The 17,442-nt window shown below is 42.4% G+C and overlaps 1 protein-coding gene across 1 annotated transcript in view; it reads left to right on the plus strand.

Moving 5' to 3' along the window:
- Positions 1-14,938: 14,938 nt before the first annotated feature.
- Positions 14,939-17,442, plus strand: part of SMAD1 (SMAD family member 1) — a 43,481-nt gene continuing 40,977 nt past the window's right edge. The window contains exon 1 of the mRNA XM_021549231.3: positions 14,939-15,088. The gene's annotated coding sequence lies outside the window, so the exon portion shown is untranslated. The remainder of the gene's footprint in view (positions 15,089-17,442) is intronic.

A 17,442-nucleotide genomic window follows, 5' to 3' on the forward strand; every position in this document is an offset into this window, starting at 1 on the left:
CATTTTTATTTAGTTGACCTTTTTAATACATGCTCAGCACATAATTTAAGAACAACTCCCGTATTTTACAAGCATGGGGCAATAACATACAAATACCCCACTGACACCTGAAAATTTAGATCCATATTATTCAAGACTGTTATACTTCGGGGATTTTAGTACTTTGTGTCATGCATGCTGCTGAAATAAAGGCACATTACACCTATGCAATTTCATCACCTTGTCATTTAGACGGGACCATAACAGAACCTGAGATGATGCAGGCAGGGAAAACACAACATACCACTCATTTCACTAACTCACATGCAACATGCTGAAAAATGCTGTTACTCCTTGTGAATAACCCTATCATACCCATTTCTACTTTCACAGCTCAGTCCTTGGAATTTACTAGTGAGGTAGAAAATGATGAAGAATGATGAAAATACCATATGAACTAAACTGTGATTCTCTCTGTCCTCTCTCAATCTATTCCCACTGTTCCTTTCCCTCACACATGGTGTTGTAAGGCAATTAATATAAATTGTGATTATTCATTTTGCTCATCCCAGAAGTATGAAGTTTCATGTATGTATGCCAAACTATTGTCTCATATATACTGTAGTTCATGTTTATCCATGTTTGGAAGTTTCAGAGAGCTCATGAGAGGAAAATAGATGTAGTTTTTCAACTGCACAGTGGAGCAGACACAACGTTAGTCCAATAGTATACCTGTGTGCCATTGTAATATCTTTGTTAGTTTAAAGACTCTAAGTCCCTCTGGGAGTGTCACAAACCCATATAATCTCCCTTAGTGCTAGATCTCTGTGTTTCTATCTCTGATTTAGTAGACAGATGTGAAAAAGCATATGATGCCAGATAACTCCCTAGTAACCACACAGCTGCAGATGTTGAAGAGAGCAAGTTGTTCTGGCTAAGGTCAATATTAATTTGTGCTCAAGACTTTCCTTCCAGACATGCCATTTTTTGATGGTATAATATATCTTGCTGGTATTTTATGCTGATCCCTCCCACACTGATCAAACTGTTTCCCCATCTGTGGCCTCTTCTAGCATGAAGTTGCTTTTCCTGGGCAAGGAGAGTAGTCTTAATTCACAGACAAAAGCTAGACTGGGTTAAAAAAGTTGAGACAGCAGAATTTCAAGGCTTTATTATCTTTTATATCTATAATAGTTTGCAAAACCCATTTCCTCTATACCTTCTTGTTATTTCTGCTCAGAAGGGCAAAACAATCAACAGAAAATAAATTCTTGTTTTCTTTTGTCACTGACCAAATTCTGAACACTCAGAATTCTGAACTCTCAGAATTTTCTCTTTTTCTCTTCCTTTTGATCCATCTAAAATTCTTACCAAATTCCCATTCTGCTATGACCCCAGGTTTGGCAGAACTACATGTTGAACTCTGTTTAATGTAAACAGATAGTACAAAATAAAAGAGCTGCTTTGCAGTCATTGGCATTAGCTAGTGGTCATTCACAGTAGGGTAATGTGGTTGCATAGTGCTTTAAAGTTCGGGTGGGCTGGGCAATGATGCAGTTTTAAAAGCTATTTTTAAACCATAAACTTACCTTGTTTAGCTTGGACAACTGCCTTTCCCATAAAAGAAAGAGTGAATTTTAAATTTTTAAAGCATATTTTTAAAGATTCTGTGTTAGTGAAGGTAATTCAAAAGTCTGAAAGCACCTTCTGGCATCCTTCTGGTTTAGTAGGAGCCTTCCCACCTCTGCCAAACATCACTGGGTGTTGAAAAAGCACAAGCATCCCACCTTCAGTGGGAAGGCTTGAAACACGAGATGGAATGTTGCAGGCATCTGCCTTTTTACTGTCTACCAGCCAGCAAAGTTATAGAGCTGCCCTAACCCAGCACTTTTAACAGTTCTTACTAGTTCCAGCTCAGTACTATGGTCATGGAGCTGAAGAGCTTCAGCTCAGCTTGGAGCATGAAGCAGGAGCAATTTTCATCTGCACATAACAGGTTGTGTAGCTGCACCTACAAGACACCCCCCACACACATCATCCAGTGTTCAATGGATCTATCGGATTAGGTCAGTGTCCCAGTAAATAATCTACTGGCTCTGGGAGCAGAGCAAGAGGAATTCATTTGGAAAGGAATTGATTCAGGTTTGGAAAAGAGTACCAAAAGAAATGTCATAACCTACTGGAGCAGGCTAAGAATGGCACCACTGCTATAGTTTCCTTAGTATTATTACACAGAAATTAATTGTGCTTTGAGATGAATACCTGCCTGTGTAGTATATGCCCTAACACTTTCCTCACCTTGCACATAAACACCAGGTTTCTCAGAGGACAATCTCAGTCTTGGCCATGATCACGACTGGGAACAGACTTTTAATTGGACCTGTAGCAACAGGACAAGGGACAAAGGTCTTCAACTAAAAGAGGGTAGGTTCAGACTAGATATAAGGAAGACATTTTTATGGGGGCAGTAGAACACTGGGAAGGCTTGCTCAAAGAGGTGGGGGATGCCGCATCCCTGGAAACATCCAAGGTCAGGCTGGATAGGGCTCTGTACAATCTGATCTGGTTGAAGATGTCATTGCTGGGGCATTGAAGTAGATTATCTTTAAAGGCTCCTTCCAACCCAGTCCATTTTGTGATTCTATGACTTGTGTCACAACACACAAGTTGCCTGGTGTTCATGCCTGGCGATGGAAACAGCTATTTTGTTTCTGCTCCTTACCAATTTTGCCTGCAGGTTTTCCTCCATGTGCAACAAAGGTTCAGTGTTTGCATTTAAGGCAGTGCCAGAGGATTTTTTCCCTTCCTTGTAGCCACTTGTACTGGAAACAAAGAGACAAAATCAGAGGAAAAATGTATGGTCTCAAGGGAAAACGACAACAGCAACAACAAAAACAACAACAACAAAAAATAACAACAAAATAAAAAATTGTTTTGCAAAATTCATACCTGGGGGCAAAATATGAGTAGACTGTTATGGTTTGTAATTCTGTGACCAGGGATCTGGCCAAAGCATGCCACGGTTCCCCCTCAGCTAGTGTACCTGTTTCTCCCCCTGTGGTGGAAGGCAAAGTGGGAGTCTGATGAATGCATCTGTCCAAGATAAGGCTGTAATGTAGCTGGCTTGCACACCCAGGAGTTTGGGAGTATTCTGGGTGCTTAAGTAAACATATAGTTACTGTGATCTTTAGTAACAATAAACCAGCACGTTAACTGAGTGGGGTTTAGTGTGGTTGTAACCTTTTGCATTCTTTGGACTTTGGTGTTTATCTGGTATTTGTGCTACACATTTAAGACACTCCCTAGATACTGGTTTTGTTAGTGTGTCTCTACTGCTTATGCCAGTGGTTGTGTTCTATTCTGAGAGGTGTTACTTTGTCAATATACACTGCCCCTTAAAATCACTCTTATTTATTGCCTACACATGTAATAGCACACATGTAATACTCATCTCAAGCAATTTGCAGATGATCTCTTGGAAATGCTGCCAAAATTCCAGGAAGGCTTCATGATGGCTCCCTTTACTTGCTGGATAGAGTGTTTAATGACAAGCTCATTTCATAAATTCTTGCCATGTTTGTTCAGCTGTGCACCCGCTTTGGAAAGAAATTTGCATTGGAGTTTGGTGCTGCCCTCACAAGACAGAGTAGGCTAACCCCAGGCGCAGGATCACACCCAGCAGCAGAAATTCCAGTTACCAGGTTTTGCAGATGCCAGATCCTAAGCTCCAGCTCTCCAGCACTAAGCTGCAGCGTGCCATGGATCTCATGCCAGAATCAAGGTTGCCTGTTCGTAGTATAGACATGTCTTTCATGTTTGAAATTATGTCTGAGGAAGAACCGGAGATAAGACAGATATTGGCAAAGGGAAGACGAGAAAGGAATTTCTACATTTATTAGTCATGTTATTGAAGAAAGAGAGAAGATTTTATCATGCCTGTCTTGCTGAAAGCAAGGCTCTGGGTTCACAAGATTGCTGGCTAGAGTGTGTAACTGAGTCTGCTTTCTTACAGGTTGATGCTCGAAGGTTACCACGGCTTTCCTCACAAGAAGGGGGAAAAAGTTCTGTCAGCAGGGTGTGTGCTGGATGTGTGCCTCTGTAGGTATGGCCAGTAGCTGAGAATGAAGCTGGCATTTTTAGTAATCTTACTAAAATATGTGTGTGGTGAGGAGGAACACAGGAACACACTAATCCCCACAGGGATGGAAGGAGAGCTATGGAATACCCACTCTGCTGGCCCAGCTGGATGAAAGGGCTGAAATCTTCCCAGCTACCCACTGCTTGGTAAACAGGCACCTGCTGATTAAAGCACTTACCAAAAACAAAATAAAGACTAATGGTGTGAAGAGAACTACAGCATTACTACCTATGGAAATCCCTTTAATGGACAAAAGACTGACTGACTAATGGGTTTTACTGTTTCACTCGTGAGAGGAGCATGGTCCCTTTAAAAGCCTTGGCCTCCTTTTCTAAACGCTGTTGCTGAGCTGTGCCCCACCCCTGCATAAGCAACACCTGCATACCTGCAGGGTACTGTCTTCTTGATAGCTTGTATACCTTAATAATACCTGGTGGTGGAGTGGTCTAGGTTTGGGATGTTTCTCTATCCAGCCTATTAATGTGAGGACGCTGAGGTAGCATCTGCCAGATCCTCGGTGATGTAGTAACACAGAGTATTCCTAATATCCTTTTTACAGCATTTGTGTTTGTGGTAGCCACCGAGCTGATGAGTTTTAAAAGGAAAAAAAAGGGCACACAAAGGCACCTCCCTCCAAGATAAACTCAAATGGCAAATCCTAGCAAGCAGAATACAAAGCAATTCCAGATCATGTGGGAGCTGTGCACCACAGTTTTCTCATCAAACCAATAGTGTTTCAGTTTCTCAGTGTTGACTGACTGCTTATGACATATGTTAAGCTGAACTGGGGTATGTGCAATTGCTTTGGATACAGTAATGCATAACATGTCCAGGAATCCTCAAAGTACAGATCCTATGTGGTCTGAGGAAGCCTGATGGATTTTAAGGAGGAATGAGGCATTTGGGAGTGATAGAATATTCGAGGCTTCCAGAAATCTTTCTTCAGCATGCTGTATATATGTGCATCGCTCTGAGAAAAAATAGCTAACTTGCAGAAAAAAAAAAATGTAGATGGAGTAAATAAGATACTCCATTGACAGAGTTAATGAAGTCTTCATTGGGTGGGAAAGAGGGAGAGAAAGAACAAAATGTTAAGGGTGAGATCAGGGAGGTAAATAAACACAGAAAAGTAGTTCCAGAGCATAAACAAAATGTAAGCTGCAAAAAGAGACATAGAAGAAACAAGTGTGGATTTTACTGGGTTAGGACAACAGGAGTCAGGGAGATGGTTGGCAGGGAAAAAACCAAGCCATGTGCATGCCCACCAGAAAGAGCTGCACAATATCAGCCATGCTTTCCAGGACCAACAAGCAAGTGTAGTGTTTCAGTGCATGTTTGTATAGCATACAACACATGCAATTTCACTCCTGATTGCTAGTAAAAGACAGTGTATACACAATCAAGAATTATCACATAAAAGCCCCAGTAGGAAACACAAGACAAGGGGTTGGCAAACCACTGGCTGACCTAGTCTGTCACTCCTTGTTTTGTTCCCAGTTACTCATTGTAGAACTAATTAGTGGCAAATTGCAGAACTGAGGTCATTAAGACTTAGAACTCCTTGCATCTTCCCCACCTAATTTTAAAACCAACTAGAGTGTTTGGTACATTTTCTTTTTGTAGGCAATTCCACTGCAACCAAACCCCCCTCCCCTCTTCCCCCCCCCCCCTTCCCCCACCCTTATTTTGGCATTTGCACATGGTCCCTGCCATTATAGCAGGGCTTCTTTAAACACAGCTCACTGGCTGGAGATCTCTCAGGGCAGGCACATTGCTGTTCTTTCCTCTGGATTCTAGTCCTGGAATAGGCAGGAGCAGTACCCAGATTCTGCCCCTCATGCTTCACATCAAAAGGACCTTACTTGGCTGTAGATGGAAAACTGAGCTTCACTAGAAAAAAAATCCAGGATGACAGACAGCTCTGGAAAATCCAATCAGCTTTAAAGAGAAACACTGCATTCAGCTGTCTCCGTACTGATAATGAGCATTTGCAATCCTGAGATCCTGACAACTGCACCATGCAGGGGTAATTGTCTGTTATAAATGGCACCAGAGTAAGGAGGAGACCAGTGATCTGTCCTTAACGTGATTATGCACCACAAACCAACGATAAGGCAGGCATTGCTCCTCTGATTCACTTTCAGCAAAGATGAATGACCATAAGGCAAAGAAAAACTAAAGTCAAAACAAAGCACATAATATGGGAATGCTTTGCAGACTAAAAAAATCTAGAAATTAATTATTTTGTAAACTGATAAAATCATAGAGAGAATGCAAGGTTTATAAATTAATTTTGGCCTTAGCATTCCCTCTGCAGCATCCTGCACCAAACAGCACGCAGGAGGTGTTCTGCTGAGAGGGCAATAGGAGAGCAGAATGAGTCCTGACCACTTGAAATTACCTAAATCCTTGAGGATCATATTTCTGTCTAGCCCATCATGTAATTTCAGTGTCCTGGCTCAATTTCAGTTTGATTTGTTACATTCTCACTACTTAATTTCCCAAGTAACATACTTGTCATCATCTTTGATTATTTGGAGATAAGAACATGCATGTTTTTTTGAGAATAATAGTTACCCATACATTTTTACTATAATACTGTATTTTTCAGGCAAAGAAAAAGATACAGAATTGAAACCAAGGAGATGAAAATAATTATATAAATGAAACCACATTAGACCAGTGTCTGGGGAAATGAGTTGGGGTAAAGACTGTTAGGTGGGAGTGTGAATGGATGGGAAATGTAAATGTAAAGGAAAAGGAATGTATCTGTAAAGCAACAGATTATATAATTTACTTTATTTTGCATGTGTCTTGCTCAAAAGTTCTCATGGTGTTTGCAGTCTTAGAGGAATTTAAATTTCTTGAGTCTGGTGCCCTCGTATTGAAAAGTTTTAAAATGGGATTTTGCAGAGAGAAGGCTAGCAGGTTGTACGAGGATCATAGAAACCAAACAAGCTCCTTTTCTCCATTTATGTTGCCTCTGAAAATGTCATGTCCACAAGAAAAGACAAGCATGATTTATTTAATTAATCACAAGGCATGACTGTAATTTTATTTCTGGTCTGAAAAATGAGAAATGTGGTTCCAGCAGTACAGTGCCCCTTCTGCATAACAGACCAGGGACCTGTTTGGGTACCTCAGACGTCTGGGAATCTAGCCTAAAATTGGGACTGTGCCTTGGGAGCTCTGTCAGATGAATCCTAAATCTGAATCCTCAACTTTTTTCTTACGGTATCCATGTTTTCCCTAGAGTGTATCTCATCTGAACGCTGACCAACCTTGACCTATTTTGTGCAGGATTTGATTAGATCACAGTGCAAGTCTGCAGGCCATAAATTGCAATCCTCCCTCCATCTGGTCGCTCTCTGACAAGTGAATGTGGTCCATCAGCGCTGTCTGCCAGGTGCTGCAGCCTTGGGCACATGAACATGGTGCAGTAGCTGTAGGGTCCCCCAAGATCTTGTGAAATTCTGTGCAAATGGACATGGTAGCTGCTGGACCAGCTGTGCACTGACTGGGAGGCCTCTTTGGCTACAGGTTTTCAGACAGAATAAGGCACTGCTGCTGTCCCTTGCTACGTGCAGTTTTCTTCTGGGGCCTTCTGTGGTAATGTCCGCACTGAATGTTTGATCTTTGTCTGTAAAAATATGGTACTTTTAGACATCCAGATAAAATGCTTTACACTAAAAGCTACTTTTTGTCTGAAGAGTGGGCCTTATTTATTTTTTTGAAATGTGTGAGCATGTAAATGCTCATGTGAAATGTGTGCCTTATTGTTTTTTTTTTCACCCCTTTCTAAAGAGCCACTAACTGTGGTATTTAAAGCCATGTAGACCTTTCTCTTCTCTCCGACACCTCCAACAACAGCAGGATCTCTGGATGTGCACTAGATGCTTATAGTTCCGTTAAACTATATTATTAGTGGAGTGAGATCATCACTTGTAATTCAAGTTGCCCAGTACATCCCCCATTGAGACTATATTGATTTTATGTGTTTAGAACATCATCAAACATTAATTGTACTTGGTGTGTGCTTTGGGCAGAGTATATGTAGAAAATATCAGTGAAACAGCTTAAGTGTATCTGAAAATAGGATAAAAATAATGCATTTATTTTTCAGGGGTGAAAATACCAGAGAATTTTTTTTTTTTTTTAGAAGCTCTAAGGCTCCTATTCACTCAAGAAGGGAGCTTAAATTTGGCAGGGAAAGGGAAGATGAGGGGTGAGCTGTGTTGAGGATGAGCTGTGAATTAGTCTTAGTTTTGCAACTAAATATTGCAAAACCAGCATTCATAATGACTAGCTCCAGCATGAACCTGGGGAGAAAACAAAATAATTTCCCATTATTTGGCCACTATTTGTTCTGTTCACTGAATAAGAGAGGGTCTTTAGGAAGAAACATAAATGATCACTTAATTAAAGACAGGTACCAGGATGCACTCAAACTGAGTGCTTAACTAACATTATACTAGTAATGCTAGTTTGGATTGGTTGCAACTTTCAAGTGTTTAGTTTGTTGTTTTTTTTTTTTTTAATTTCTTATACAGAGGATTTACCAATGTGATTTGTGTAACATTTCATGAAATGTGAAGGGTTTTTATCTAAAAGCTGCTCAAACCTGTTTGTCAAAATTTTGACAATTTTGGGTGAAACAAGAAAATAGTGGCATTTAAAATTGGTCTAAAAGCTTTTGTCATGTGGGCAACCTTTTCCAACACTTTGTGGGACTGCCAGGTTGTCTGAAACCTGCAAGGTAATTTCCTCCTCAAAGTGCAAACTAATGTAACACACATACATTCATTGTCAGAGCTGTCTGCTATTGAGAACTCACTAAGAGCCCATTGCCTTGTGATGACTAATTAAATCTGATTTACTTACTCTCCAAAGTTCACTTTCTTCCACGCCTTAAGCAAAGAGTAAAGGAAGACTCTGGAGAACATGGGAAAGGAAAAAAAACCACGGGAATGCAGGCATACCTAGCACTGAGGTATCAGCTTCTTTTAAGCCAGCTGAGAATAACTCTGTCTTTTGAAGAGTTAATTAATAATTTTTGGTGGGATCCTTGCAGTTCTTTGGCCTCTGGTTGGTTTATGAACAGCAGAAGAGCAGCACGTTTTTTTCTTTTTACCATGTAGTGCAATGTCCAACCGCTGCCTTTTCTAATATGCAGTGATCACATCAGCTCACTGAATTTCTCAGTCCAGTCACACATTCTCTTTGTCTTTTGTTATTCACCAGTGAGCCCTGTGCATATGGTGAGTGCAGTTCTACAAACATCTTTGCAGTTACACTCAAAATTAAGTATTTTTCCTTGGTTAAAAAAAAAAAATAGCTCTCTTAGTCTCTCACGAAGTTTCATAATCACCTTAAACTGATAGAAGTCAACAACACAATCAAAAAGATAAGTTTCACCCTTCCTCCTACCTCAGTCCTGCCTCTGCACAAGATCAGCACAAGGATTTGGACAACCACACAACGAGCCAGATCAGGAAACTGATCCAAATTAAAAAGACGCTTGGCCCCTGAAACATTTGCTCTCCCCAGCCATCTGAGTTCCCTGGGCCTGTTCAGCTCACAGCTGCACAACAACTGTGCCAGCACAGAGCGGGTGGGTGACACGGGGTTAGGGCTGAGCAGCCCTTGTGGAGCAGGGAGGGTGGGACTGTTTCCCTACTGACTTACTCAGCCAAGAGTGACACTGAGCTCAGGCAACCTGACTTAGCATTCAGAGCCTTCTCCTTTTATGTTTTTAATCATCATATAAAACGGGCTGAGTATTTTGTCACAAAAAATCAACAAAGAACACAGAAGTGAAGGGATGCATTTAGATGCAGTATGTGTAATTTCATTAGTCTTCCAGAGGTATGTTACCGTAGTCTCCTCTTTGGGTATAAATGAGACAGAACCCTCTAATGAGACACTTACCATGGTTTTTCCACAAGCAGTCCTGCTCCAAGGCTCTTTATCCCATGGATGCTAGTGCAGCTGTGGGACCGTGGCAGTCCCGAGTCCTGCACAGCAAAGCTGTGGCACACAGACACTCACACAGCCCAGGCATTTGGACCCTGCTTGTGCAGCCACTGCAACTGAGGGACCAAGAAATAACACCTCAGGATTGCCAAACCACCTTTGATTTCTTTTCTCATAGAGTTATTATCTTTAATTTTGTCTCTGCCACCTGCCTGAATAAATTTTAATATATCATTCTCTGGTGGTTTTCGCAACAAGATGTAACTGGGACAAGGACTGTAAGAACTTGAAAACAGTAATTAAAGTGGGAGATAAGATTAATCTTAGCGGTGTCTTCCAAGAAACCAGCAACAGAGCTAGGTTATTCCAGTTATGTAAATCTTTTTAAGCTGAATGACTGAAGAGAAATTTAATTTTCAAAGAACCAATAATGTTTGATTGCACCGAGTCCATTATCCCTTGATGAGGTGATAGCCAGGAGAAAGTGAAACTACTTTCAAAAGCTTCTATGTTGATTCAGGCAAGATCCAAAGAGAGAATTCCATTCTCTATAAAGTACAGTACTGGTGCAATGCAGTGAACAGGAATGCTGTCCTTCGTGGATGCACGTGATGAGCTGTCAGAACAGAGGGCAATCTCCCTTCTTTACCAGAAAAGTAACATTGCTGGAGGAAAGTCCTTGCATCAGAGTCTGATGAGAAAACAACCAATAATGGAGATAAGGGAGTGCCCTGCTTAATACTTTATTTCAACCCAAACCTTTTGGAATTGTAACTTTTAATAAGGATCTTGGCAGCTTTAGCTGGGCACATTAATCTTAAGAAAGTAATGAATTTAGGTCTGATTCCCATCATCCCAATGGGTGGAAAAGATGAATGACTACTCAATCTGATCAAAAACCTTTCTGGTATCTGCAGATAGATTTATGGCAGAAGCCTTATTTAATATAACAGAGGTATACACATAATAACCTTGTAAAATTATCAAGTTCCACATTTATTCTATATGAATCCCACTTAATCATAGTGGGCCAGTTTAGGAAGAACTTCTGAGAGTGAAATGAATTCTTTGTTCTTTTGCCTATGACAGTGAGTCACAATACTAAGGCAGGTCCCAAGCAGGTATTTGACTCTCTATAGAGTCAAACTCATGCAGGGCTCATTCTAGAAAATGGCCAGACTCCCAGAGCAAGACTACAGAGAGCCCTCAAGTGTTGCCTTCAAGGCCTTTTACAACTTAGTTCCTTATTTCCTGGGCTTGTACTGTGGCTATACAGGACCTTGTATCCAGATGGACTTGGAAAACCATATGCAGTGCTGCACAGTTATGATGACCTCCTAAAAATGCTCCTTACCTTCTCTCACATGCTGTCTTCTGCCTGAGGCACTGTTCCCAAATAGATCTATGCAGTTGCTAAGCCGTCTGCATATCCTATGTTAATAATGCTGAGGTAGGAGTCTTGTTTAATACCTCGCCTACTCAAAGACAAAGCAGAGAAGCCATGAAGGATAGAGGGTGATACATTTTGTCACCCAGCCCAAGAAAGAAGGAAATAATGAAATCCAGTATCCTTAGGAAGCTATTATTCTTCTTGAGAGAGCTGCCTCTTCTCTCTGAAAATATTGTTGGTATTTTCCCACACTAGGCAACAAAAAGTGTAATGGCTGAAAAGAAAATTACTCCAGTGATTTTAATGTAAATAATAAGTTGTCTGTTTGATATAATTTAATTATTTAATTATCCATGAAACTCCTAATTTCTGGCAGAAACCTAGTGTACATGAAGGTAAAGCAAAGTTACTGACTTTGGAGCTAAACTGTCTCCAGAAGACAGTCACTATCCCTGGAACTTCTTGATTAAGCCAGATGAAGCCTGGCTGAAGTTAACAAGAAATACCAAATCATAACCTACATACAAAATTGGATTTTGGAGGAAGATCAAAAGCCAATAGTTGTTGTAGCCACAGTATTAGTAGTAGTAGTAGTATTTCTTAAATGCTTGTTACATAATAGAATAGTCTAAAATATGCAGCATAATGAATGTCTTTTAGAACTCAGCCTTCTGATAATCAGTTTCCGAGACACAGATTTTAAAGCTGATTGGGCAGGTGCTTGGTGAGATGCTAGAAAGTGTCTGTGAGATTAAAGTTTCCTTTGAGAATCATAATAGACATTTATCTGTGTAAGTGCCCCTACTCCATTAAAATTCAGGTCCACAGGCCTTATGACTGATGGTGCCATCAGATTGTGCACCTAATCTGATGAAAAGACAGGCAGTTTACAGACGGAATGGTTCTTCTCTTTCTTCATTGCCCCAGCCTCACGGCCTATTTTCCTTGCACTAGTCTGAATGATCATGTAGCTGCAGAGCAAAAAGAGAAAAAACCTATTCTCTGTTGCCTCTTGAGATAGCACAGTTATTCAGCCCAGTGCAGAGGAGCATCAAGGTTGATACCCAGGTGTACATACCTCTCTGATTTCCTTTTTTCAGTTTTCTAATGTTATTCAGAAAAGGCAGGAAGAAGTTAATGATTCAGGGTATTAAATTAGCCAGTGGATTTAGAAGTGGTGAGTGTGCAGTAAGACACTGCTGATGCTGCTCACCCACAGAGTAATGGGTTTGGACAGTCAGCTCCACCTGCACATCCTAAAGCAGGGGGCAGACTTGAAGTTTTATTCTGGCTAGTGTGCCAGAACAGCCCAGGCAGGGAAGCCTTGAGGAAGATCTGACCAGGGCACACTGTTTCTGCCTTTTCCCCTGGTCTTCTCACACCACTGCTCTGTCTGAAGCCAGGCTACCCAGCCCCCTCCAGGACAACCACTCTGGTTATTAAACATCAGAGAAAGACTCTCCTAGGCTGTTTCATAGCCTTTTTTAAGGAAAGCAGCATATTAATGTGATCCTCCCCAAGCCTCAATGTAAGTAGAAAATAATTTAATTCTCTCATGCCAAAGCCAACCAACCGGTCAACCCTAACAACAACAACAAAAGCAGTAAAAATGTGGTTCTAACAAGACACCTGACAAACTGCAGTGCTTCCCTAATTATCTCCTTGTCATATCTGTTTAGTGTGAATCATGAATTGATACTTCAGCAACCAGGATCCAGTGGATGGAGCTTGTGCCCACGAAGTCAGCCTGCAGAGCACATTACAGCAGAGCTCAAGCACATGAAAGGCCTTTTCCATGTTTTTCTCTGTGTGAGACTGGATCACTGAGACTGCCAAGCTCTTGGGCAGGTACTACTGCTGCATCCACTACTCTTGATCCAGGACACTACCACAGTACAAAAACCAGATATCAGTTTCATGTTTCTCCTGTACTTTACTCGCAAATGCCTTCATTACACTGCCAAACTTTAAAGACCATTCAGTTTGTCTTGAGATAAACTCCACCAGTTGTATTTGCAGTCCAGTGCTGCACTATATCTGTGATTGCACATAGAAAGAAGTTTACTTGCTAAGTGTAGTTGTGTACAGTGCAAGCACAAAATACACATTAAAGCTGATTACCAAAGTTCACTCATCTTGAATCATTCAAGGTTCAAAATTTAAGCAGTAAAAGAGTAATTTTATTCCAGGCTTTCCCCATCAATATTATGGCATCATCCTGTGTGGGAGTTCCTCTACTATTATTGTAGCATAATCCCTAACAAAATTGTACAATTCACCTGTTTGCAATATATGTGGTATTTATGTGGCATATGTGGCAATGAAATGGATGAATTTTAGATTATGAAGTTAGAAAGAAGCGCTGATACCTTCACAGGCATAGACCTGGGTATTTTTTACTGCTGCTGTTGTGCTCCTTCTGTGATCTTGGGCAAGCCATTCCACTTCTGTGTCTTCAGACTCACAATGCACTTGGGTGGGCAGGACAACTGTTCATCTGGTAAAACTCTCAGGGCCTTAAGTCCTCCAGGCCTCAGTGTTCCTGGACTTTAAAATTAGTTTAAAGTCATACCAGAACTGTCTATACATGTCAAAATTTACTGGCCTAAGTCTAGGGGTACAATTATGTGTATAGGCATATCAGAATATTTTGCCACGTAGGAACATCTTGCACTTGTTGCTTGAAATCTCCTTCCAGGAACGATGACTGGGTAAAAGCCAAAGAATCAGTTTCAGTTCAATCTTGCTTGCGCAACACTTACCTGACTACTGTAAAGATCCTGTGAGCGGGCAGGAGAGGCTTGCCATTCCACATGTGAGCTCCAAACTTTCAGTCAGTTCCACTTTGGAGCCGACACTTGCAGATCCAAATGGACTTCAAGTCCCAGGGACAGCGACTTGAGGCTTCATTACTGTGGCTCTGACTGCACAAGAAGCCTCCAGCACTGTAATAGCTTTACTCGCATGAATGAGGACTAAGTGCAGCAATACCTACGGGCAGGAGAATGTCCACGTGTAAAACACCTGGGGTTAGAGAGTGCTCTGTCATTGGGAGGTATTACAGCAATTATTTCAGTATTAAGACTAGACCAAGTCAAGCCTGAATCACCTGTAGCAAGCGGCAGGACATAATCCTGTTCCGTCAGGAATGGACTTTAACTCCAAGTCCGACAGCATCCTCCGCTGTCCCCGAAGCCCCGCTGCCGGAGCTCCCCGGCCGCTCCGGCGGGGCAGAAACGCCTCCTAAGCCCCAGTGACGGTGTCGGAGGGGGCTCACAGCCGGGGCGAGGGTCGGGCTAGGGCACACAGCGGCCGTGCCGTGCCGTGCCGTGCGGGGCCGTGCCGTGCCGTGCCGCGGCCGCTCTCCGGCGGCGGGCGCAGCGCTCCCAGCGGGACCCGGCGGCGCGGCGGCGGGGGCGGGAATTTGGGGAGGATCCCTGGCCGGGCCGGTGCGTGTGTGTATGCGAGTGTGTGTGTGAGTGTGCCGGTGAGCGGCGCGGGGCGGCTCCGGCCGCCTGACGCCGGCCGGGCCACATCCATCCCGATCCCGATCCCGATTCCGGCGCGGAGGAGCTGCCTGCTGGCCGCCCGTCACCGCCCGCCAGCCGGTAACAACTTCGCGTTCCCCCGCACCTCTCCCCGCTCACTGTCCCCGAGGCCGGGCGGCTGTGCCCGCGCATCCTCCCCTCCTCCTCCTCCTCCTCCGCGGTCCTTGCGGTGGTGTTCCCGGCGGCGGGGCCGTGCGGCGCGGCGGGAGCGGCTCCGGGCAGCGGTGCTCCCGCTCGCCTCCCGGCATGATGGCGGCCCGGCGGGGACCGCTCCCGGCTCCGAGTTGGTGGGTAGGTGCCGCGCCGGGCCCGGCGGGCGGCAGAGCCCTTCCCTGCCGGGAAGCGCCGTCCTGCGGCTCCTCCCCGGCCCCGGCCCCGGCCCCATCGCGGGGACGCGGCGGAGCCGGGGCAGGGGCCGCCTTTGTGTGTGCGGGAGCAGCCCTTCGCCTCCCGCCGCGGCCCGGCCGCGTCCCTCTCCCTCTAATTTATCTTCTTTCTTCTTTTTTCTCCCTTCCTTTCTTTCCGCAGCCCCTTCCCCTCCTGCTTTTTTTTCCCTCCCGTCCCCTTCTTTCTTCTTTAATGACAAATCTGCGCTTAGAGGTCAAGGAAAGTTCACTTTTTTTTTTTCTTTTCCCTGTTAGAGGGTTTGGATGCTTGAGATTTTCCCCCTCTTCAGTATAGTTGCTTCATATACTTGTACAGCCAAATAATCTTATCCTGAATATAGATCTTTAAAGCTTATTAAAATTTACTGGCATGGAAATATTCAGTCATGCGTTCAAAATGATCTGGGCCAAATACTGACTTTTTTTTTTTTTTTTTTTAATATAAACTGAAGTCAGAGAGAGTTCTGACCGAGGCAGGGTTGCTGTGATTGCTCTTTTGTTAGAAGATCAATCTGAAGAAGGTACACAGTCCGACCTTACAGTTTGCTTTTACAGTATCTGGATAACAACAGCTTATTCTGAAAATTAATCATTTTTTTGGTGTACTTTAGGATAACATGATGCTCACTGCGTGTCTACAGTTTTATTTGGGGAAGTATTTTCAACAGAGCTTAATGAAAACTGTATTGTTAGAGCCAGATGGGGAGGAGTAAAAGTAAATGTGTATTTCAGATACAGGCAAATGGAAAAGATCATTGCCTGAAACATGTCAGTGTTTAATGGATGTCAGTGTTCAAAGATATTGCACCTTAAAACTAACATGCTTCTTAGGAAAGAGCGGTCATAGCTGATAGTTTGAATCTGTTTTGCACACAGAGGGGAAGTCAGAAAAAAAAACTTGTTTAAAATTTTTTCTTCCAATAATTATATGTATTTTCAAGCAGCATTCAGGAGTAAGATTAAAAACAGTAGCTTACCCAGCCCACAGAGAACACTTTTCTTTGCAGGTGTGTGTCTGTAATTCTTCATGTGGCTGACTGTATGCACCTTGTCATGTCAAACAATAGGAGCAAATCATGTGAGGGAACATAAGTTTGGCTTATTTTTTTCTTTTACTTGTGAGTAATGATTTGGCTGAATTATGGGACGTGAGTTTTTAGTTGCAGCTGATTAGTATTTAATTTCCCCCTTAAACCAGAGAGCAGTGCTATGAAGGTTTTTCAAGGTTCCCATTGGATTTTAGTGCAGGGTTTGGGTGCTTACTTCTCTGTTATGACTGAAAGAACATCAGTATGAAAATGAGAGTGATCTGGCCCTTTTGGGAGTCCTTGCTGTGGTCTTAGGGCTGAAGTCTTGCAATTTACTTCAGACTGTAAGTAGGCACTTGAGAGAAATTTCCCTTGATTTGGGTGATCCAGAAGCCTTCCACAGCTATGAGAAATGATCAGTTCAAGGCTGATCAGGTTACCCTAAGGGTAGGGATTTGTCCTTGCATCTGTTTTGACCCCATTACCATTGGGTATGTAATCAAATACATTTTTTTCCTATTCTGTTCTGTTCAACTTGCTTTTTTGTGTACCCTTGAAGATGTGATGATCTGATACATTTGAGACAAGTGACTGAGTAAACAGATGGAGATCTTTCTGTTTTCATATAAATAGTAACTATCAAATCAACTATTTGAAACTGATGAGTTTGGTGTTTGTTTTTCCTCTGTAGTTTGAAAACAGAATAGGTGAACATGAAGAAAAACAATACAAAGGTTAATAAAAGTGCTACTTGTGTTTCTGAGTACTAGAAAATTATTCAGATTAAACTGTTAATTTCTTTGCTTGCTATAAAGATTTAAATTTTAAAAATGAAGGGGTTATGACTGTTTTGGTTATTTTTCTTTAAATTAAAGCATGAATGCACTGGATATTACATATTGCCAGTATTCTGCTCTGTGCAGCCCAAGCTGTGTGCGTAAAATATCATTTGAGTAGTCTTACAGGCCTAATGGAGGCATCATCTCAGCTTTATAAATAA

This window comes from Lonchura striata, chromosome 4 (assembly GCF_046129695.1).
Source record: "Lonchura striata isolate bLonStr1 chromosome 4, bLonStr1.mat, whole genome shotgun sequence".
Lineage (NCBI taxonomy): Eukaryota > Metazoa > Chordata > Aves > Passeriformes > Estrildidae > Lonchura > Lonchura striata.